This window comes from Ovis canadensis, chromosome 2 (assembly GCF_042477335.2).
Source record: "Ovis canadensis isolate MfBH-ARS-UI-01 breed Bighorn chromosome 2, ARS-UI_OviCan_v2, whole genome shotgun sequence".
In the NCBI taxonomy this organism is placed as follows: Eukaryota; Metazoa; Chordata; class Mammalia; order Artiodactyla; family Bovidae; genus Ovis; species Ovis canadensis.
The window spans coordinates 18,044,368-18,068,408 of record NC_091246.1 but is presented as its reverse complement, the minus strand read 5'-3'; the positions used below and the strand labels follow the sequence as shown (position 1 = coordinate 18,068,408).

The 24,041-nt window shown below is 42.7% G+C and overlaps 1 pseudogene; it reads left to right on the top strand.

Annotated features, from left to right (window-relative positions):
- The first annotated feature begins 7,182 nt into the window (after positions 1-7,182).
- Positions 7,183-24,041, top strand: part of LOC138434486 (large ribosomal subunit protein uL18-like) — a 76,325-nt pseudogene continuing 59,466 nt past the window's right edge.

Here is a 24,041-nt window from a genome sequence, read left to right as displayed (position 1 = left end):
CTGAACCCAGGTCTCCTGCATCGCGGGCAGACGCTTTTAAAGACGGCTCCTGGCAACTTGGTCTCTGGTATGCACTCCATGCTGCTAAGTGATAAGTGTTAAAAGTGTTTTAAGTGCCTGGGGCACTGAATTCTGTTCTATTAGCCTGACTAGATTGTTTGTGCAAACAATGTGATTTAGGGTGAACACCTGCTTTTCTTCTGACAGTCAGGAATTTTGGTAATTGTGGCTAGTTCCACAGGCGGAGAGTACTTAAATGATTAGCATTAAAAACTGTGAACTGTGAGTCTTAAGATGGCTTATCTGGCAAAAATACTGCACGGGTTTCTATATTTCACTGTTGAAAGCCAAAGCATATTCTGCGCAGCAATCCCATGCTGCCCAGAGGAAAATCTTTGGAAACCTGTGCTGGACAACTTCAGAACCCACATGATGTGCCTTCCCCTTTACGATCCTGCTATGCATCCTTGACTGTAATAAATAATGGACATGATTACAGTCATCTCGGAGTCTGAGTACTTCTACAGAATCACTGGATGTGTGGGTAGTCATGGGAATCCCTAAAACTTTCAGGTACTGTATTTTTTGACTTCTATATATTCTGTTTTATCTCTGATTGTACCTTTAAAACACACACACACACACACACACACAGCTCTTGTTTAAGAAAAGCAGTATCTTCTCTTCTCTTTTAGAGAATTTTAATTCTAAACTTTGTAGTATTGCTCCATATATGGTCTTTTTCACCCTGTACTTGGTTTGGCCTCTCTTTTTAATATTGGAAGTATTCCTTAAATATTTCGTGATTCTTGATTGTCCATTCAGAGTTAATCATGGGGAACTAAAATGCTGATGGAGGCTCTGTTTGCAGGGGTAAGTCTTGTTAAATGCTGGGCTTGACTGTTGGGAAAGCTGGCTTTCTTCACAGGGGATGCCAGTATATACAAGCTCTCCACCTGGAAACAGTTTCTCCAGAGAAGAATCCTTTAAATTTTCTCCCTGTGATATACATGCAGGGCTGCTGGATTTTTGTGAATATAGTATACAGTGGTTTTCAAACTTTAATGCACATTGAAAGTATGCATATGGACCTCTTGCTGTAAGGTAAATATTTGGGATACCAGCAAATATTTGGGATGGGTCTACCGCATAAGTGTCTGCCTCCAACTCCCAGCTCCTGATAGACAGACCTCTCTTGCTTCCTTCAGAGAGGCCATTCCACCCCTGTCTCCTTGTGACCCTACGGACTGTCTGCTCTCTACTCTCTTTACAGGCTGTATGCTCCCTCTCTAGTGCTGACTCCCACTCTCATCCCTATCAGATAGGTTACGAACAAGATGCGGTCTCCTTTGCCTCCCCCGTTCTCTGCTTTCCCACAGAAAGCCGTCTTTTCGTAAGTATACTGCATATCAAGTCAGGGAAACAGAATGACAAAAATAAATGTGAGACTAGGACATGAGTTTTGGAACACTTTCAAGGTTCTAGAAATTGTTGCCTCTGATTTTTAGTTCCTAATTCTACTTGTTCCCCCTACTTTGTCATCTCTTCCATCTCATACATAGTATACTATAGAATAATAACAACCTTTTTCTTAGTATACAAGTAATATACAGTTATAGTAGAAAATTGTAGATAACATCCCCCATTTTCCACCATATACTCAAACAGAAATTTAAGTTATCCATAATCCCTTCACCTACTACTGTCAACACTTTGATACATTTCTTTCCAGTCTTTCTTCTGTTCAAGACTGTTGATTTATATACATATGTAATAAATATTTTACAAAACTGGAATTATACTGTACATATTTTTTGTAACTCTCCTTTTAATTTAATAATAATGGGTATCTGCCTCATGAAATGAATATAACTTTACAGTTATAAATTAAAAAATAAATAAGTCAATTTTTAGTATGTGAATTTATTATAATTTATTTAACTAAAAGATCATATTGATGGACATTTAGGTTGTTTTCAACAGTGTGCTATTATAAGTAGTGCAGAGATTATCATACTTCCATATATGTCTGTACATTTGTCTGTTATTAATCTTAGACATGGAAATCTAGGGAAGTCTAAGATAAGGTATACTAATTTATATTCCATCAATAGTTGTCCCTTTTGCGACATTATTGCTAACACTGCATATAAGCATACTTTCAAGCTTTTGATGGCCTGATACAGAAAAATTACATTTTATTTGTATTTGCATTTCTTTGATATTGAATATGTTTCTATGTTTATTGACCTCTTGTTTTTCTTTGTGACTTGCATTTTGTTGCCTACTTTTCTATTAGGATAGTCAGTTTATTTTATTCCTTCATGACAAGTTTTTGTGAATTAAATATAAATTTAATTATATGCAAATTTAGTCTGAAACATACATTGTGAATTTTTCCCAGTTTATCATTTACCTTTTTATATGCTCATGGTTCAGTTTAGTTCAGTTCAGTTACTCAGTCGTGTCCGACTCTTTGCTACCCCATGAATCGCAGCATGCCAGGCCTCCCTGTCTATCACCAACTCCCGGAGTTCACTCAGACTCATGTCCATTGAGTCGGTGATGCCATCCAGCCATCTCATCCTCGGTCATCCCCTTCTTCTCCTGTCCCCAATCCCTCCCAGCATCAGAGCCTTTTCTAATGAGTCAACTCTTTGCATGAGGTGGGCAAAGTACTGGAGCTTCAGCTTTAGTATCATTCCTTCCAAAGAAATCCCAGGGTTGATCTCCTTCAGAATGGACCAGTTGGATCTCCTTGCAGTCCAAGGGACCTTCAAGAGTCTTTTCCAACACCACAGTTCAAACGCATCAATTCTTTGGTGCTCAGCCTTCTTCACAGTCCAACTCTCACATCCATACATGACCACAGGAAAAACCATAGCCTTGACTAGACAGACCTTAGTCGACAAAGTAATGTCTCTGCTTTTGAATATGCTATCTAGGTTGGTCATAACTTTTCTTCCAAGGAGTAAGCGTCTTTTAATTTCATGGCTGCAGTCACCATCTGCAGTGATTTTGGAGCCCAAAAAAATAAAGTCTGACACTGTTTCCACTGTTTCCCCATCTATTTCCTATGAAGTGATGGGTCCAGATGCCATGATCTTCGTTTTCTGAATGTTGAGTTTTAGGCCAACTTTTTCACTCTCCTCTTTCCCTTTCATCAAGAGGCTTTTCAGCTCCTCTTCACTTTCTGCCATCAGGGTGGTGTCATCTGCATATCTGAGGTTATTGATATTTCTCCTGGCAATCTTGATTCCAGCTTGTGCTTCTTTCAGCCCAGCATTTCTCATGATGTACTCCGCATATAAGTTAAATAAGCAGGGTGACAATATATAGCCTTGACGTACTCCTTTTCCTATTTGGAACCAGTCTGTTGTTCCATGTCCAGTTCTAACTGTTGCTTCCTGACCTGCATATAGGTTTCTCAAAAGGCAGGTTAGGTGGTCTGGTATTCCCATCTCTTTCAGAATTTTCCACAGTTTATTGTGATCCACACAGTCAAAGGCTTTGGCATAGTCCATAAAGCAGAAATAGATGTTTTTCTGGAACTCTCTTGCTTTTTTCGATGATCCAGCGGATGTTGGCAATTTGATCTCTGGTTCCTCTGCCTTTTCTAAAACCAGCTTGAACATCAGGGAGTTCACGGTTCACGTATTGCTGAAGTCTGGCTTGGAGAATTTTGAGCATTACTTTACTAGCGTGTGAGATGAGTGCAATTGTGCAGTAGTTTGAGCATTCTTTGGCATTGCCTTTCTTTGGGATTGGAATGAAAACTGACCTTTTCCAGTCCTGTGGCCACTGCTGAGTTTTCCAAATGTGCTGGCATATTGAGTGCAGCACTTTCACAGCATCATCTTCTAGGAGTTGAAATAGCTCAACTGGAATTCCATCACCTCCACTAGCTTTGTTCGTAGTGATGCTTTCTAAGGCCCACTTGACTTCACATTCCAAGATGTCTGGCTCTAGATGAGTGATCACATCATCATGATTATCTGGGTCATGAAGATCTTCTTTGTACAGTTCTTCCGTGTATTCTTGCCACCTCTTCTTATGCTTATGGTACTTTTGGACAATTAGAAGATATAGACTTTTCCTAGTCAAATCTAGCCATCTTTCTCTTTATGGTTTCTGCCAGTGGTGTGCATTCTTCACAAAGCTCTTCACTCCCTCCCACCTCTGCCAAAATATGTATCAATATTTCCTTCTAGTACTTTTATCTTTTTGTTTGTTTACATTTAATTATTTAATTCAACTGAATTTACTCTAGTGTACTGTATATGTGTTAGTGTTCTCCAGAACAATTAGGGTGTGTGTGTGTATATGTGTGCAGAGAAAGAGAAAGAGAGTTGTAAGAAATAGGCTTATGTGATTGTGGAGGTTTGCAAGTTCAAAATCTGCAGAGAAGACCAGCACTTGGAGGTTCACAGAAGAGTTGATATTGCAGTTTGAGTCCCAAAACTCCCTGCTGGCCAAATTCCCTCTTTGTCAGACAACCTCAGTCTTTTTTCTCCTGAGGCTATCAACTGATAAGATAAGGTCCTCCCACATTATGGAGGGTACAGATCTTCCTTGACTTACAATGGGATGACTTTTCAATAAACACATCATGAATTGAAAACATGATGTGAAAAATGCATTTAATACACCCAGCCTACCAAACATCATAGCTTAGCCTAGCCTACCTCAAACATGCTCAGAACACTTACATTAGCCAACAGTTGGGCAGAATCATCTAATATAAAGCTTATTTTACAGTAAAGTGTTGAATATCTCATGTAGTTTATTGAATACTATATGAAAGTGAAAAACAGAATAGTTGTCTGGGTACAGAATGGATATAAATGTATCGGTTATTTATCCTTGTGATTGCATGGCTAACTGGGAGCTGTGAGGCTCCCTGCCCTGTCCAGCATCACGAGAGAATACCCTACTGCATATTACTAGCCAAAGAAAAGATCAAAATTCAAAAAGTTCTACGTATGGTTTCTACCAAATTAATATTGCTTTTGCACCATTATAAAGTCAAAAAATCATTAAGTTGGATCATCCTAAATCAGAGAGCATCTGTAATCTGCTTTACTCCAAATCTATTGACATAAATGTTAATCTTATCTAAAAAATACCTTTAAAGAGACATCTAGACTGCTGGTTTACCAAATATCTGAGTACCATGACCCAGCCAAGTTGATACATAAAATTAACTACTGTGTGAGTCAGGAATCTGATTTTATCTCTGCCCTACTCTTTTATGAAAGTGGGTCCCACAAAGCTCTAATTACTTAATGTCCTCCAGTTATTTTAAGGAGGCTAAAAGCAGGTGTTCAATACATTTTTTTCCCTCTCTGAGCCCACTCTTACCTTCTCTAGGTCCTGCAGATGTCTTTTCAAGCCACTAGACCACAAATGACAAGCAGAGAGAGCAATGAGTGTGATCCAGTGTCTTCTTGCCTCCAAAAGTGGGGAGCTTGATCCACAGCAGATTAAAGGCATGCCCCATCCTGATATCTATGGGGATCTTCGCCCATGACACTTCCCCTGTAGAAATAGCCACAAACATGTTAAGTTTCTATTTATCTTCACACTCTACTGAGCCCTCTAGCCCTCATTTCTCAATTGCAAAGCAAGACCCAACTGCTGTAGAGCTTCCTAGCCATGGTATATGCGATCATGGAGGCCATGGTGGAAACTTCTACTTAAATATATGACATTATTAATAAGCACTAGCCAACTCAACCCTTTAAAGGGGCATCTGAATTGGGTCTGAGTTTCCTTCAGACACTGTGATCTCATTGCAGATTTCACACCCTGGTCTGCCTGTTCCTAAACCTCAGGCTTTCTGCCCCTTGGCTTGGCAGGAATTTACATGTGAGGCCAGTCCTGACTCTGAGTGTGAAGTATCATGAGTGGAGTATCATCCCTTGCATTTTGGAGGGCACTAAATGCCAACTCTCATTACACAGGGACCAGAATGGACTCAGGGATATTGGTAGCAAGCCAGGCTGCCAGTCTTCCAGTCAGGCAACTGGGCCAACCTGCAACAAATGCTGCCTGGTCTAGCTATTTAGAACTGAATAATTGGCACAGATATAAATGCCTGCTGACTTGCACTGGTGCCCCCATTTGAATTTAAATTCTTTCATTATGCTCTGCGGAGCATTCTTTTAAAAGACCCAGATCTTCCCATAATAATTAGACTCTTCCTAAAGTACCAGGAAGGCTGAATTATTGTTTATGCCTCCCTGATTTGGTTGCATTTAAATAAAATGGTACTTACTTTCTGAGTCTAGGAAAAAAGATGAGTAAGGCTCAACTCCCTTTTCAAAAGTACAGATAACACTTCTAAAAATGCCTCATGATATCTAAGTGGCATAGATGTGCTTTCTTGGGTACAGAGGGGAGCCTTGAAAAACTGGGCTTTTGCTGTGTGCTTCCCAGTGAACTGAGGCACTAACAGCCCTGGGAGACTCTGTAAGGTTGTGGCAGTGTGGTTTGTGTGTACCCTGATAAACAGTTCTGTTGCTGTTTCAGTGCATTTACAAGCCCTTATTGAGGTAGCAGGCGGCAATAGGAAAGGAATCCCATTTATTTTTTTAAAATCCTTTAGAAAGCTGCATCTAAGTACCCAGGATATATAAAAATGTGATTGTGATTCTCAGCAGGCTGAAACTCAGTAACAGAGAGTCAAAATAACAGATTTCATACAAGCTACTTATTCACTCATTGATTTTTTATTCACTAATTCCTTTACTGAGTGCCTCTGTTAAATACCAGGCTTGGGATAGGATCTAGTCCCTGTCCGTGATGACCTGAAAGTGTTTTGGTAGGGGTAGAGAAGTGGGGTAGGTTAATTGGTAAAGAACAGAGGGCAGAGGAGATAGATAAGTAGGTAGGTTTTTGATATAGAGTGATAATTATTAAACAGTGGTAGGTACAAGTACCAAAATTCAGATGAGGAAGAATTTATTAGGAACAGTGCCAGAAAATGGTGGGAATGAAAGGAAAGGCTGTACAAGGAAAATCAGGTTTAACTGAGTCTTGAGTAAGAGTCTTGAACTGAATCTTGTCAGGCAGATGAAGAAGTAGGAAAAAAAAGAAAGGCACTCAAGTCAGATACAGGAAAATGTACAAAATAAAGGGGACATAAAACAACATGGCGTACATAGGTAACTACAGGTTGGTATGGCTAAACCTTGCGAGCACGGGAAAGGGAGCAGCAAAAATGAAACTAGGGAGGTAGTGATGGGCCAGATCTACAAGGATCAACAAACACCATGGAGCACATATCCCAAGAGCAACGAGTTCAGTAAGCTATACCCTGGAACTCAGGGTCACTTGGCACAAACCACAGCTACCCATATCTATCATTTCATTAAGACTTAAGGGCCAAGTAGATCTCCCAGAGAACAGGATGATCATGAACAGAGAGAAGATCATGGTTTGATCTGGTTAATATGCTAATAAAGTGTGTGCAAGCCCAGGGCCAGGGCCAATGCCCCACTGTAACCACTGAGGATCTGCTTTCTCATCACTATTCATCCATTAATTGTTATTCACTGGAGACAATTATGCAGCCAGCACATGATATCTGTATCCTGCCCATCTTCCCTCATTTTGCCTTTAATGACATGCCTTGCTGTCATCTGGATATTCTGTGCTCACCTCACAACCCTGCTCAGCCATTCTAACCACCCTAATCAGAAAAAGAAATTAGATTACTTTGGCATGACCTGTTCTACTGAAATGCTACTGGCTTAGAGGCATTGCTGCTTAATTTGTAGGCACTCATCAGCCATTAATAGAATAATCTTTTATGGAACTTTGCCTAAGACGGGTACCAAACTCATGAATTCATAGTCAGTGGGGGTGAAGTGGGAGAATTAATTGTATTTCCTGAAAATCAAGACACTTGCCCATCTTTAGTCCTTCTGATGACTCTCATTTTCTATGAGTCCCTCAGATTACTGACAGTGGCTATTTGATCTCACCAGCAAATCTCCCAATAGCTTGTGAAGTGATTTGCTTAGTCCAGAAGACAAGCTCTTTTAGGACAGCCTTTATCCCCATGTCTCCTCTTGCAGGGAATTCCGTACCTTTTATCAGTTTGTCCCAATCTTTTTTGTCAGAATAGCCTTGTCTTTGACGGAGAAGAAAGCAAAATTGGAGTCATCCATTGATCTTCCTGATTCTTTCTTTTGCTCTGTTTCTTGAACAGCTGTTAAGTTTTCTTGATGATTACAAATTATTTTTTAAACTTTGGCTGGTTCAAATATTAACTCTCATATTTCATATGTTTTGTTTCAATGCTTAACATCCCCCAACATTCAAAAAGCACAGGACAAGTGCTTCCAAAGAGACAATTGATAGTCCCTGAAACCAAACATTTGAACTTAGTCTGAGTCACAAGTAGAATTTAGTGCTTTGGAATTCTCTCAGAGGTAATACATCATGAGGAAATCTACAGGGACAAGAATCTTGCAAATCATCCTTGACAGGAAAGAGCCTTTGAACTTATCTACTCAGTACAGTTTCACTTCGGTATGTCTCTTTTACATTAGTTGAGTATAAGATAGATTCAGGGTTGAGGAGACAGATTATCTCTATGGACTTCAGTCTCTTAATTTATAAAATGAAGAATTTTGGTGGGATGACTTCTAAGATCCCTTTCAGTTGGAAAGTTCTATATCTCCAGAAAACCAAAGGGAAGAAGAAAACTAAAATTAGTGGAAGGCCATTAAGACTACGTGCTGTACTAAACTCAATACCTGTGAACTCATTTAATGTAGACAAACAATCTTATGAACTTGCCCTATTTGGCAGATAAAGGAGCTGAAGTTTATAGAAAGCAGGCATCTTGTCCAGGGTTGCAGAACTACTAATCCAAAATAACAAGCAGAGTTAAGAATTCAAATATTAATCCATTTACATCATTGATTCTCAACGGGAGCCATTCTCTCAACCCCCCAGAAACATTTTGCAATGCCTGGAGACATTCTTGGTAGTCACACAAAGGGGACCATTACTAGCATCTTGTGGGTAGAGACCATAGATGCTGCTAAACATCCTACAGTGCACAAACAGCACCCCACAAATACCCCCACAAGGAATTTTTTGGCTTGAAATGTCAATGTGTTGAGGTTGAGGAACTCTAAAGAAAGCAAACCCAAGTGATATGAAAATAACCTAGGTCACTTTCTGAATTCAGAAAAGGTTAGTCATTTCTACACACAAGGTTTTCTATCTAAAGACCCATAGCTACAGCGAAAATCAAACACATATTCCCAAAAGAGATGTGGCCATTGTCCAAGTCTGAGAATTTTGCACCATATTCCATAATAGGCTCACAATTATATAATAGAAAACAAAAATTTCAAAGGTTTTCTTTCCAAATCTTTGGGCAAAACTCTGGAAGATGCACCATGCTTATCCTATGGCTTATCATACCCACTGACTCACCCACCACTCATACCCCAAGAGTATGGGAGTCCCACCTTGAAAACATAGCTTTCAAGTGGTAAGAAGGTATAAATTGTCCATTGGCAAAACTAGCCTAAATCAAAAATTATAGTTCTTAATGTAAACCTGTTATAAAAGACAAAAGAGATATGAATGGAATATGAGGCAAGACCTCAGAATCATCTACTTTGGCCATTTCATTTTAACGAGAAGGAAGCTGAAGCCCAGAGAGGTCAAATGACTTGTCAAAACACACAGCAAGTAATGGGCAGGTCCAAAGATCACACAGTACTCAACACTAATTAAAAATATATATTTCTTAAGCAAATAAATAAATCAGCCAAGACCAGAAGCCCAGTGTGTCCTGATGCCACGGTCGACTATGGTAGACCCTGTCTACTGCCTACCCAACGGGCAAGCTTCCACATATCCTCTTCCTTACATCAGAACCCAGATTTTGTTTAGGTGTTAGGCAGACAGCAAAGTACTCAGGGAAGGTAGGACTAACCCTTCTCCAGGTGATGAATCATCTAAGCCATTCATGGTATTCTTGTTCCTATCTGTCAGTGACTGGTTTACAGGAAGACCCAAAACATAGGTATGGCTGCCAGTAAGACTTTTACAAGTGAATACCATTTTGTAAAGGAGACCCCTTTTTGCTGTTAACACCCAACTTCCCATGTTGAAAGCAATCTTTAAAAAACACAATGTCTGCAGCTATCTAGGACAGCTGTTTTGTTAGTCTGAAGCTAAAAATCCAGTCCTCTGTGGATGCGGAATGTGTGTGCTCAGTTGCTTAGTCAGGTCCAACTATTTGTGACCCCATGAACTATAGCCTGACAGGCTCTGTCCAGGGGATATTCCAAGACAGAAGGATAGATCTTAGCCTGGATCTAAGATAACATGGAGCTACTTAACCAGGCTTGACAATGTTTACATCCTGTCTTCCTGATAAATGACATGACAAATCTCTGTAAGATTTAAGACACTTATTGGGGCTTCTGTTGTTTGCAGCCAAACACATTCTAACCAGTACGGCCTGGTATCTGCTTCTTGGAAATGGAGGGATTTCAAGGATGTCTTCTTGCTCCATTTAATCTTTTTTTTTTTTTTTTTTTTTGCTTAAACAACATTTATCTTTCTCACAGTTCTGGAGGATGGGAAGTCTAAGATCAAGGCACCAGCAGATGCAGGTGTGATGAAGGTCTGCTTCCTGGTTCATGGATGGCTGTCTTCTCATTGTTCCCTTGCATGGAAGAAGGGGCAGGGGATGTCTCCAGGGTCTCTAAGGGCATTAATTCCATTCATGAGGGCTCTCCTCTTGTGATTTAATCAGCTCTCATAGACCCCACCCTCTTAATACTGTCACATACGCCCACCTTCCTTGTTGTTGTTGGGTTGCTATGTCCAACTCTCTAAGACCTGAAGGACTATAACCTGTCAGCCTCCTCTCTCCATGGATTTCCTAGGCAAAAATACTGGAGTGGGTTACCATTTCCTTCTCCAGGGGATCTTCCCAGACCAGGGATCAAACTTGCATCTCCTGCATCGGCAGGCGGATTCTTTACCACTGAGCCACCAGGGATGCCCCCATTTCCTTTAGTGAGAGTTAATCACTCTCCACTTGTTTGGGGGTACAACAAAGGAAATCAGGTATGATATACAATTTGGACTAGATGAACTATAAGGCTGCATAAATAATGAGCTTCTGTAACAACAAGATAGTTTAGGGTAGTTATGAATGTCAGATTTGGAATGAGACTGCCAGGGTTGAAGTGGCTGCTCTAACCCTTACTAGCTGTGTGATACTGGGATATTTCAGCTTCTGTTCCTCTTTAGTAAAATTAAGAAATTTGTGTGTGTGTCGTACCCAGTCACTTCAGCCATGTTTGACTCTTAGGGACCCTATGGACTGTAGCCTGCCATGAGATTCTCCAGACAAGAATATTTGAGTGGGTTGCCATGCCCTCTCCAGGGGATCTTCCTGACCCAGGGATCAAACTCAGATCCCCTGTGTCTTGCATTGTAGGCGGATTCTTTACTGCTAAGCCACCAGGAAAGCCCAGGAAAATTTGTACAAGAAGTAAATGAAGTACTTGTGTAAAGCACTTTACAAGAGTAGCCAGCACACAGTAAAGGTTTACTACATATCTATAATGATTGTGCTGCCACTATGTAACTTTTACTTTGAGGTAACTAGTTACTTATTTTAATCAGGAGGAGGAGAAGGTTTCTGTTGCTTGCAGCCAAATTACCAGGGAGAAATAGATCACTCAGGGATTCTAACTGCAAACAAAACCATTTGACCTAATTTAAGCAGAAAAGAGATTATGAAAGGCTATTAGGAAATTCACAAAATGCCTGAGAGGACTGAAGGTTCTCTCTCCAGGAATAATACCCAATCAAACCACAGAGTTACCTGGAGGAGACATAACTGTTGAACCACTGGGAAGACACAAGCTCACCTCAAGCAAAAGGCAGGGCTGGGGGGTCATCTCTAACACATCTACCTCTGACCCCTCCAGAAACTGCATCCACCAGAGACCACCATCACCAAAGTGGATTTTGTGGCACCCCCCTCTTCATGTCACCAAGCTCCAAAACAATTCTAGCTTCTCAAGCTAGTTGAGTTGGATTCCTATGTGTAGATCCTGGTTGCAAAGGAGGCTGAGAAGGCAAGTTTCTAGTCTTCCCCTTGGATTGGTATGGACCTAAAAGGCAGAGAATTTGCCAAACCAGGTAAGGATTTAACTTAAGGATGGCTACCCTTTTAAAGAATCAAATTAGTTTAATCATCATCCTGATGTTATTGGGGAAATGTAAGGGAAAAGGAGATAGAATAAAACAACACAATGGGGAAGACTAGAGATCTCTTCAAGAAAATTGGATATACCAAGGGAACATTTCATGCAAAGATGGGCTCGATAAAGGACAGAAATGGCATGGACCTAAGAGAAGCAGAAGATATTAAGAAGAGGTGGCAAGAATACACAGAAGAACTGTACAAAAAAGATCTTCACGACCAAGATAATCATGATGGTATGATCACTCACCTAGAGCCAGACATCCTGGAATGTGAAGTCAAGTGGGCCTTAGAAAGCATCACTATGAACAAAGCTAGTGGAGGTGATGGAATTCCAGTGGAGCTATTTCAAATCCTGATAGATGATGCTGTGAAAGTGCTGCACTCAATATGCCAGCACATTTGGAAAACTCAGCAGTGGCCACAGGACTGGAAAAGGTCAGTTTTCATTCCAATCCCAAAGAAAGGCAATGCCAAAGAATGCTCAAACTACCGCACAATTGCATTCATCTCACACGCTAGTAAAGTAATGCTCAAAATTCTCCAAGCCAGGCTTCAGCAATATGTGAACCATGAACTTCCAGGTGTTCAAGCTGGTTTTAGAAAAGGCAGAGGAAACAGAGATCAAATTACCAACATCCGCTGGATCATGGAAAAAGCAAGAGAGTTCCAGAAAAACATCTATTTCTGCTTTATTGACGATGCCAAAGCCTTTGACTGTGTGGATCACAATAAACTGTGGAAAATTCTGAAAGAGATGGGAATATCAGACCACCTGACCGGCCTCTTGAGAAACCTATATGCAGGTCAGGAAGCAACAGTTAGAAGTGGACATGGAACACCAGACTGGTTCCAAATAGGAAAAGGAGTACGTCAAGGCTGTATATTGTCACCCTGCTTATTTAACTTCTATGCAGAGTACATCATGAGAGACGCTGGACTGGAAGAAGCACAAGCTGGAATCAAGATTGCCAGGAGAAATATCAATAACCTCAGATATGCAGATGACATCACCCTTATGGCAGAAAGTGAAGAGGAGCTAAAAAGCCTCTTGATGAAAGTGAAAGAGGAGAGTGAAAAAGTTGGCTTAAAGCTCAACATTTAGAAAACGAAGGTCATGGCATCTGGTCCCATCACTTTATGGGAAATAGATGGGGAAACAGTGGAAACAGTGTCAGACTTTATTTTTTTGGGTTCCAAAATCACTGAAGATGGTGACTGCAGCCATGAAATTAAAAGACGCTTACTCCTTGGAAAAAAAGTTATGACCAACCTAGATAGCATATTGAAAAGCAGAGACATTACTTTGCCAACAAAGGTCCTTCTAGTCAAGGCTATCGTTTTTCCTGTGATCATGTATGGATGTGAGAATTGGACTATGAAGAAAGCTGAGCACCGAAGAACTGATGCTTTTGAACTGTGGTGTTGGAGAAGACTCTTGAGAGTCCCTTGGACTGCAAGGAGATCCAACCAGTCCATTCTAAAGGAGATCAGCCCTGGCTGTTCTTTGAAAGGAATGACGCTAAGGCTGAAACTCCAGTACTTTGGCCACCTCATGCATAGAGTTGACTCATTGGAAAAGACTCTGATGCTGGGAAGGATTGGGGGCAGAAGGAAAAGGGGACGACAGAGGATGAGATGGCTAAATGGCATCAATGCCTCAATGGACGTGAGTTTGAGTGAACTCTGGTAGTTGGTGATGGACAGGGAGGCCTGGCGTGCTGCAGTTCATGGGGTCGCAAAGAGTCGGACATGACTGAGCAGCTGAACTGAACTGAACTGATCATGTCACTCCTCCTACTAAAAGGATTTAGCAGTTCCTATTTTTCACAGGATATGCAGGCAGGTCCTTTACCACTGGAGAAAACTGGGAGGCCTCAGGTTTGGTTTTACTTGAATCAAATGACCCATTAGAGATAGACGATTAATAGATCAACAGTAGATAATAGATAATAGTATGATACTTTTCAGAAACAATAGATAATAATATGATACTTTTCAGAATATTCTAGTTTTAAGATAGAGGTTTTCAAAATTTTACTTCTCAAACTACTCTTTACACAAAATGTAGTTCTGCTGGTCAGAGTAGGCCTCTGTGAGGGGCATAGATGAGCAGAGACCTGAATGATGTCGGGGAGGGAGCCACAAGTGTCTAGAAGATGAGGGTCCAGCTCTCCTTACTGTGCCCCCCCCCCACCCCAACTTCTTCCCTAGCAGCTAAATTATTAAGACACAAAGTGCATCTTATTCTTACTTCCACAGCTCCCTTGGAGACTTGCTCTCCTTTCCAGTATAATTCAGATATCAGGGGCAGTTGTTAGTCTCAAATCTCCAATTGTTAGCCTTAAGATTCCCAGTAATCCCCTCAGGCAGCTCAAAGGACTCCTTGAGATTCTGTGGATTCCTAGGGCCTCCCAACATTCCAAGGTCTCCCCTGAATCTTATTCCACATCTGTGGCCTCCTGGTTGACCCATGTATTCAACTTCAGAGACTTTTCCTCAGTGCTGCCCTCCCCACAGGCACACACACAAACCCACTCACACAAGTATTTCTGAATATTGATACACTTTACTGACAGTTGAGAGAGAAGGGGGAGGACATTGAAGTGGCTTGCCTCACTTCAAAATGCACAAACAAACTGGATGATAAATGTGTGACCTCTCTATAGTGGGCACTCCACTATAGGAGACTCTCAACCACCTTCCCATCTTCTCTCAGTCCCTCCTTCCTGTGGGGATAAACACGAAGGGGTATTGAGGAGGGGCCAGTCTTGGTAGAGGTGTTGAGAGGAAGGCATTTCGGAGAAAATGACAACTGAAGGGGGAATAGGAGTGAGCAGGGCAAGAAGGGAGATGACAGAATCCTTGGAGCTTGGCAAATTCAGCATGTGATAGAGCAAGACATGCACACGGGGAGGTGAAGCTAGAGAAGTAAGCAGGGGCCAACGTAAGAAATATATTGCTCCAGCTAATGGGCTTTCATTGCATTCAGAGAGCAATGTCGAGCCAGCGAAGGATAACACAAATAGATTTGCCTTTTTTTTTTTTCTTTCTTTCTAAAATTCACTGCAAGGATCTCATTGAGGATACATAGTTGGGAGGAGGGGAGAGAGCCTACAGGCAGAGTGCCCATGGACTGGGGAAGGAAGACACAGTGCCAGAGTACTAGCCATGGAGATGGAGATGAGGGGACTGCAGGAGAGCCAGGGAAGATGTAGACAGGACAGACTGGTGCTGATTGGGCAGAAAGTCAAAAGGATGTGAGGATTCGAGGATCAGAATCACAGCAGGTTTCCAGCGGGGCAGCTGGTGGATGGTACGGCCAACCACTGGGAAGTGGGGCACAGAAACAGCCACACAGGTTTGAAGGCAGCTGTTAGATTGATTCCCTCCAGTTTTCCCATGCCCATGATGACTTGGACTCCCAGCCTAGAGGACATTTGCTCCCCTCTCCCATTCCTGCCAGCTCTTCACCAGCTGCATCTGGGTATCTTTTGAGCACTTTCTTTCCTTGCTGGTGGTGGGTGAGGTGTGGCCTCCCCAACAAAGAGTGTAGGCTGAAGCAGCTGAGCAGAGGGAAGGGGGCATAGAAGGCACCTTAAGAAACTCTGAGTTGCTTAATATCTGTGTAACCACAGGGAGCTCAGTCACCCCTCTGAGTCAGATTTTCTATAACTTGGTAATGGAGGGGACTCCTTACCCTAGACTTGTGTTTTAAGGATTTCACATAATGCATATGATAGTGATTCTGTAAAGCATAAAATCCTGTAAGGGGGGTGTGTGGCATGGGGTTGAAGGGAACTATTTGTGGCAGCTATATGAACAGTATCTCTACCCACTACCAGTTCCTCTCAAGGAGGATCTAGGGGTCACAACAAAACAGGTTTTCTGGAAGTTTCAATTCATCCTCATTGACTCACAGTCCCTTTGCAGTGAAAATAGGCCCGGGGAGGAGAAGAATATATAACTAGCACAATAATGTCAAGATTAATATTTCATACCTAGGATCAAATCACTTTAATTAGAGGAATTTCATGTTATAACTGGACTGTATGATCTTCATAAGATAATAATTCTTATACAGACATTTGCCTTAAGATTATTCAGGAAGAAAGAGGGCTTGGTCATTACTGATAGTTGAAGTCTAGTTCTCATCCTCCCACTGAGCCCATCCTCAGGAAGCCTAGCCTGTCACCCACCCAAGCTTCTCCCTTGGCTTTTTCAGGAGCCTGGGCTGAGGAAGCATCTATTCACATCCAGCTGCAGCCTGCAGCACAGAGTCTTCAAGATATGAGAGACAAGGTCTGGGGACTGTCATGCAGGGAGAAGGAAGAGTGTCTGGAGGAGGAGACAAAAGGGAGTCTCAAAGAGGGCATTATGGGAGGAGGACAAGTAACAGTTAGAGACACAAAGGTGGGGTAACAAGGAAGCATCCAGGCAGAACTTCCTTCAGACGCCTGAATAGAGAAACTTGTCCCCATCCCCTGGTGCAATTCAACAGATGACATAGCCAGAATCCCAAATCTCATCCTCCAATCTGGTGCTCATTGCAGAACTTTATATGCCCTTTAGTAAGAGAACAGCTCAAACCTCCAGCAGAGCTTGGTGAGGACTCCACTTTAGGAAGCTGGGCCTCTTCTGTACCTCATCTCCTGGCAGAAACTCTCCTGCTGCCCTTGGGGATTTCCAGGCAGAGAGGATTAAGGAGCAGCAAATGCCAATCCCAACAGAGAGACACTGAACCAGTATCCTTGTTCCCCTGCCTCCTTGCTCCCTCATTTGGTTAAAGATACTCACAGTGGGACAGACAGGAAGGCTCTCACCTTTCCTACCCAGGACAGTCCACACACCAAGGACAGATGCCTTTCCTTTAGGGATGAAGAGGCTCAGAGAAAGGGTGTGCATGACCACCATCTCATCCACACCATACGAGAGGGAGCAAGAAGTCAAGGCCACGTTCAGCTGTATCCAAAGCCTTCCTGCCACACCAGCAGTATACACGTTTGCTAAATAGGACAACCAGATTGGCACCGTTGCCCCTTTCCAGAATAGGCTGGCTCTGTTCCCCTTCCCCTAAAACTCCTCACACACACACACTCACACACACATACACACACACACACACACCATGCTGCCACTGCCACCACCACCTCCACCCACAACATCAAGTTCCAACCCAATAATCGCAAGAGGCCTTCCCTCAGGAAACATGACTGTCCCCAACACCATCCCTGGCCCTGTGCTGACTCAGCAAAAGGGAACCCTGAGCTGCTCCTGCCCAGAAGGCTCTCAATGTAGTAAGGAGACAGTCCTAGAGGCATGTGGCACCAACCTGCTCTCAAAGAGCATCTCAGTTCTGGGGTTCTGGGACCCCTCCACAAAAACCTAACTGTTGTCCCCACTCCATCCTGGGAAGTGGGCACCTGGGAAGAGGAAGGTTCCCAGGTGACAGAGGGGGTATGTGGGGAGCACCAGCAAGAAGAGAGAGCTAAGAGAGTCTCCCTGACACCCCGATTATCTCCACCCCACTGGGCCTCAGGTCTTCCTCCCTCTGCCCAGCTGCCTGCTGTCCTGGCTCTGGAGATGGTCACTATGGTTAGAAGAGACCCACAGGGTGACTGCTGGTAACCTAGCTGCATGTGATCGTGGCCAGCTGTCAGTCAGCTCCCTTCTGGAGGCTTCCAGCTGGCAGCAGCTCTGAAGTCAGATAAGCTGTGACTCCTGGGCTGTCCCAAGGGGATGGAAAGTTCAGGGCCTACATACCCAACTGGCTTTCAGCACCCACCTATATAATCCCCCAAGTCCAAACAGAACTTCCTAAAGGCCCCAGTGTCTCAGGCCAGCTGCTATACCTCTACCAGAAAAAACAGAACAGGTGGAGTTTATTCACCCCTGCCTGAAGCAGACAGAACAAACAGTTCAAAGAGGCAGTCTTCATTCCGTCATGTCATTTCACCTGCCCAGCAACACAGAAAAGAGTTCTGCTGACTCTGACCTTCAGCATGCCACGCAACCCCTCTGTGCCACAGTGACCAACTTTGTAAAGTGAGGGCAATAAAGGCACGCATGTCACTTTCTAGCTATGTGTCCTTGGCAATGTATTCAACTTAACTGTGTTCCAATTTTTCTCATTTGCCAAATGGAGTTAAAAATAGAATGAATCTCATGGGATAGTCGGGAAAGTTAAATAAGTTAATAAGTTAAAACAATGGCTGGCTACATAGAAAGTACACGGGAAATGCTAGCAACAATCATTCTTTCTGTTGTTATTAATCACAGGATGGTTATAAGGATTAATAGAATAATAGCTGGCATTTGTTGCATACTGACCATGAGTCTGGCCCTGGGCCGCCTTGTACAGTAATGAGCGTGTGCTGAGTGCAGCACCTGACATGTAGAGAGCCCTACACCTTACAAGCAGATGGCAGCCTCTATCATACTTCACCCTTCCCCTCCATTCTACAGAAGAGGAAACTTCGCAGAGTTTTAAGCTCAAGGCTACAAAGCTAATAAGTAGGAGCACTTTGACTTGAATGCAGGTTTTCTGGGAAATTAATCTTTATGGCCCTGCAACCCTCACCTCCTCTTCTTGCTTGGTCTTCAACATTTGCTCTGTAGCTAAAACTGGCTTCCCCTCAAGAAAGCTGCCAGAGGACACATCTGCTGCTCAGTTGGACGGCACCCAGCCTACTATCAATGCCGGCCCTGGGACGAGCCGAGCTGGCCTCCCTGTGGCTTTTCCTCTTCAGCAGCCAGAAGCCAGAAGCCAGAATCCAGCTCTGGCAGCCACGAGTGTGAGTGAATGTGATGGGGTAATGGACATTCCCAGAAAGCAGACCTGACCCCAAATATAGCTCTATCCTTCTTCCCAAATGTCCCCCTGCTGGGATTCTGTAGTAAAGCACACCAGAAAAGACATCTGAGTCCCCATAAATTGAGCAAAATGAGTCCACAACCAGCCACAGCCAGGGGTGACAGGTGTTTGTCTGCATATTCCATGTCAAAGACAATGTCTCACTTAAGATGTGACTTCTGGACTATGAGCAAGTCACTTCCTCCCTCTAGGCCTCATCTGCAATATCAAACTACTAAGACCCATCTTACCACTTCCCAAGTGGTGCTGGTGGTAAAGAATCCATCTGCCAATGCAGAAGACGCAAGACACTTGGGTTTGATCCCTGGGTCAGGAAGATCCCCTGGAGTAGGAAATGACAACCCACTCCAGTCCTCTTGCCTGGGAAATTTCATGGACAGTGGAGCTGGGCAAGCTACAGTCCATGGGCCACAAAGAGTCTAACACAACTGAGCACACACACATCCAAGACCTGTCTAGTTGGGTTACTGTAAGGACCTCATGAGAGAATGGGATCAGAGCCCAGAGCCTGACACCCGGTAACACAGGAAGGAGGGGAGTGAGCACACAATGTGCACTCCACAAATGCCTGCTGAACAGCTGGAATCTGACAGCCCAGAGCTCAGCAGTGGAACACAGAAGAGGGGGCATGAGCAGGGTAAGGTGAAGAATATGGGGATGGAAGACATCAAAGTCCACTGAAGAATAAAAGCATGTGCCCAATCCAGGTGGCTCTGACCTAGAAAAAGGACACTTTCCTAAGACTTTACAAAACTCTAACTTCTGTCATGTGGCAGAAGGCACAGACGGCAGCCATGGGAAGATGTGAGCAGTGCAGTGACAAGGAAGCAATGGAGCTGTCTTTACATCTGATCCCCAAGAATTCAAGGAATGAGCTGATCCTTGTCAAGAAAATGGCATGCAAAAGGACCCAGGATCAATGGTACACTGGGGCTGCCATGTATCTTTTCACAGGAGCCAATCGTTAAGTTTCCAGAACTTTTGCTAACTGGTTGTTAAACATTATTTAAAATCATGTGAACTTTCAGTTAAGTAAATTATTTTAAATGCAATAATAATAAAACTCAAAATTCATCACTTTCTAATTATTTTACGGTATTTAGATGTGCTCTTAAGGTTCCTTACATCCATGCTTCCGTATGAAAGAAATACGATACCATAGTCTACTACTGTTCCTCTTTTCCCAAGCCCATGTTCAGTGATTTCAGTTTCTAACTAAACTTTAAACCAACCATAGAGTATTTACACCACAGAAATGGGCAAGCCTACAAATCATAATCTCCTCCCGGCCCTAGAGAGCTGGTTGTCAGACATTTACCAGCACACCACTGACAAAAAGCCTCCCCACTATCCCAATGCCTCCAAGGGAACGGGAGTTTGTGAGACTTAGAGTTGTGTTGTATTTGATGCTTAGGTTGTGTTTTCTCTGTTAATTAAATCTTTCTCCACAACTTTGTACTTAGAGTGCTTACAAGGCATTTCATGAGTCTAAGAGTCCCAGGAGTACTGAAAGGGCACATTGCTGCAATGACTCATACGGTAGTGAGGGGGCTTCATGAAGCGTGCTGCTGAAATGAAGTGACTCAGGAAGATACCAAAAGAGAATATAAACTTAGAGACTTTTATTGTCCTCCTTAACCTTCAGGGCATTTCTACAATTGATCCATCCAATAAACAGTTACTCCATATTCAGTACAGTCAAGGCATTAGGCCAGGGGAAGAGGAAGGAATACACATAGCCTTATTTCTCAGGAACTTGCTCTCTCTTATGATCCGATTGAGGCCTATACTGAGCTCCTTACTTTTAAAAATTTTTATTCCCTGGTCGCACAGATGGTAAAGACTCTGCCCACAATGTAGAAAACCTGAGTTCAATCCCTGGGTCAGGAAGATCCCCTGGAGAAGGGACTAGCAACCCACTCCAGTATTCTTGCCTGGAGAATCCCATGGACAGAGGAGCCTGGCAAGCTACAGGCCATGGGGTTGCAAAGAGTAGGACACAACTGAGTGACCAGCACACACAGAGTTGATTTACAATGTTGTGTTAGTTTCGGGTATACAGTAAAGCATGAACTCCCCATTTTAAATTATCGCTCTCCACCCCCAGCATTCCTAATCCTCCTAACTCTCTTTTTGCTATAACACATGTCACTTTCTAACACACTATATAATTTACTTGTTTTTCATGATTGGATTTACTATCTTTCTTCCCCATCTAGAATATAAGCCCCCAAGGGCAAGGATCTTCCTTTGGTTTGTTCCAGTGCCTCACACGTACTAGGTCATTAAGAATTTTTTTAAATATTTATACTTAATATACTAGAAAACACACTGAATCAAATTCTAATTTCTACTCTACTACTTAGAATGTAATACTGGGCAAATCACTGTACCTCTTTGAGTGTCTGGTCCTCATATGTAAACTACAGGATTTTGATAAGACTATCTCTAAACTGGATAATGAAAAATTCAAAATTCAACGAATCTGTATTATACATGCCAATCAAGTATGTCTGCCATAATCATAGCCATTTCTACAGGAAACTGTCTTTCTGCAGTCCTCAAATCTAGGCAGCTAAACCCTAAATTCCACCATGTAGCCACCTGGCCTCCTTCAAATCTTCAAATCCTCTGTCCTGCCATACTAGCATGAACACCTAACCCCAAGGCAGACAGAAGCTTATTATGTGGCCCAGGAGAAAGATCTGCCATATAGGGAAGACTGGACCAATTCAATTCTACTCTTGATGGAATTAAATATAGAATATATTTAAATCCTTAGGAATTTAAGTTGAGAAATATGGCCAATATATTGGGCAGTATACAGAAAACTGAGGGTCACACGTTTGAGAGAAGCTGGAGATGCTACAATTAGTGATAAATGAACCAAGTCAGAAGACAGCAAAAACCAAGCAAAAAGAGCAAAAATAAAGAAAAAACACAGAGTATGCAGAGAAGTCAGTTTTTAGCAAGGAGAGAAATGGGCAGATACAAGAAGCAGACCTAAGAGACAATATGTGTGGCATTTCTCAGGGGAATACTTTAGCTGCTGCTGCTGCTGCTAAGTCACTTAAGTCGTGTCTGACTCTGTGCGACCCCACAGACGGCCTCCCACCAGGCTCCCCCATCCCTGGGATTCTCCAGGCAAGAACACTGGAGTGGGTTGCCATTTCCTTCTCCAATGGATGAAACTGAAAAGTGAAAGTGAAGTCGCCCAGTCGAGCCCAACTCTTGGCGCCCCCATGGACTACAGCCTACCAGGCTCCTCTGTCCATGGGATTTTCCAGGAAAGAGTACTAGAAGATCCTTAAAGTCTGCTGCTGAGATCCTTAGAGGCACTGGTCCACTGTCCACCTCCAGTGCCATGTAGGCTGGCTTATTTTGCCTGTTGTTCTTGGATTTCCATGAGATTGTTTCCTCTTTGCCCCACAGACATTTCTTGGACTAACCTGACTGAGTCTTTATATGTTGCAACCAAAAGAACTCAATTCAGAGATCAAGCCCCACAGACAGATTATGTTTGATGGGGTCATACATTTAGAAACTCATGTCAATGGCTTGTATAATCCTGTAGGTGTTGATCTCTTGATGGTGCATTGCTCAGGGATGAAATGGTCCTGTTTAGTACACTTTGATTACAATATCTGAACACACACACACACACACACACACACACACACACACACAAATGGTTTGAGGATATAGTAGAAAGAAAGAGAATGAATACTTATCTAGCTCCCATTGCCTGCCAGGCACTATTCTAAGGGTATGTCACCTAATCTTTGCTGCAATCTTATAAGGTAGATATCATGCCTATGGTTGAGGTGATAAAATGGAACTTTCAAAACAAAATGATTTCTGTGTTTCTTCTTTCCCATCGGGGACCCTGATAGTCCACTGTGTCTCCTCCTGGAGTTCTGGGTTGTATCCCAAGCTCTCATATGAAAGAGAAAATAAAGGGAAATCCTCCACAACATTCTTCCTTTTTCTAGTCCCTAGGAGAATAGGAGAGACTAAAACTGTCAGTGAATTTGGCCTGATGGACCCAAGCAGAACTGAGAAGCTCTCCATAGATTTCACATTCAGGGACCTATCAGCCAGGAGGACCCACCTGAAGCCTAAGGCTGGGAGGGATCATTTGATGCTGAGACTGCAGCATCTAAAGACAAGGTGACTAAATCCAAAAGAAAGCTAATTCTCAGTGAGCTGAAACTGTGCCAGATTAATAACTCTTTGGCACTAAGATATCTGTGACTTCTGATGCCTTGACTACCCACATATAGCAATGTAAGCTAGGATGGAAGTTCGAGGTAAGTTTAAATGAATCTGCATTGTCATTCTGGAAATGAGATTACTGGATTTCATTGGTAACAAGGAGCATCACCAACCCACATCCTCCTCTCATTTTTCCTCTCTTTGCTTTACTCATCTGTCTAACACTGAATCTACTGATGTCTCTGCTCGTGGGGTCAGTATCTCCAATCAGTTCCTACTTCTAATAGGAGCAGGAGGTATGATCAGTAGCCTGTGTTCTCCTCCTCTCAATCTTATGAGTTTCAGGATTAGTCATATTCCTAGATTCAAGATCTGGTGTCCTAGCCTGAAAACCACTGTGTTCCCAAAATCACACCAACCAGAGACTTGCATGATTTAAGAATACTAATACAGGTTTTAAGGTTACAGAGACTTAGAGTTAGATTCCAACTCTGCCCTTAGACCTTGCACAGGGACAGTTAGAACAGAATAGGCAACAGTGCTAAAAATTCAGCAACTTAAAATTTATTTCTCATCACAATACATGGGAATGAGTACTCCACAAAATCAGCCAAGGACCCAAGTTAAAAGAGATTCTATATTGTAATGTCACCATCACAGCACAACATCTTCAGGTATTCTAAGAGGGTGGGA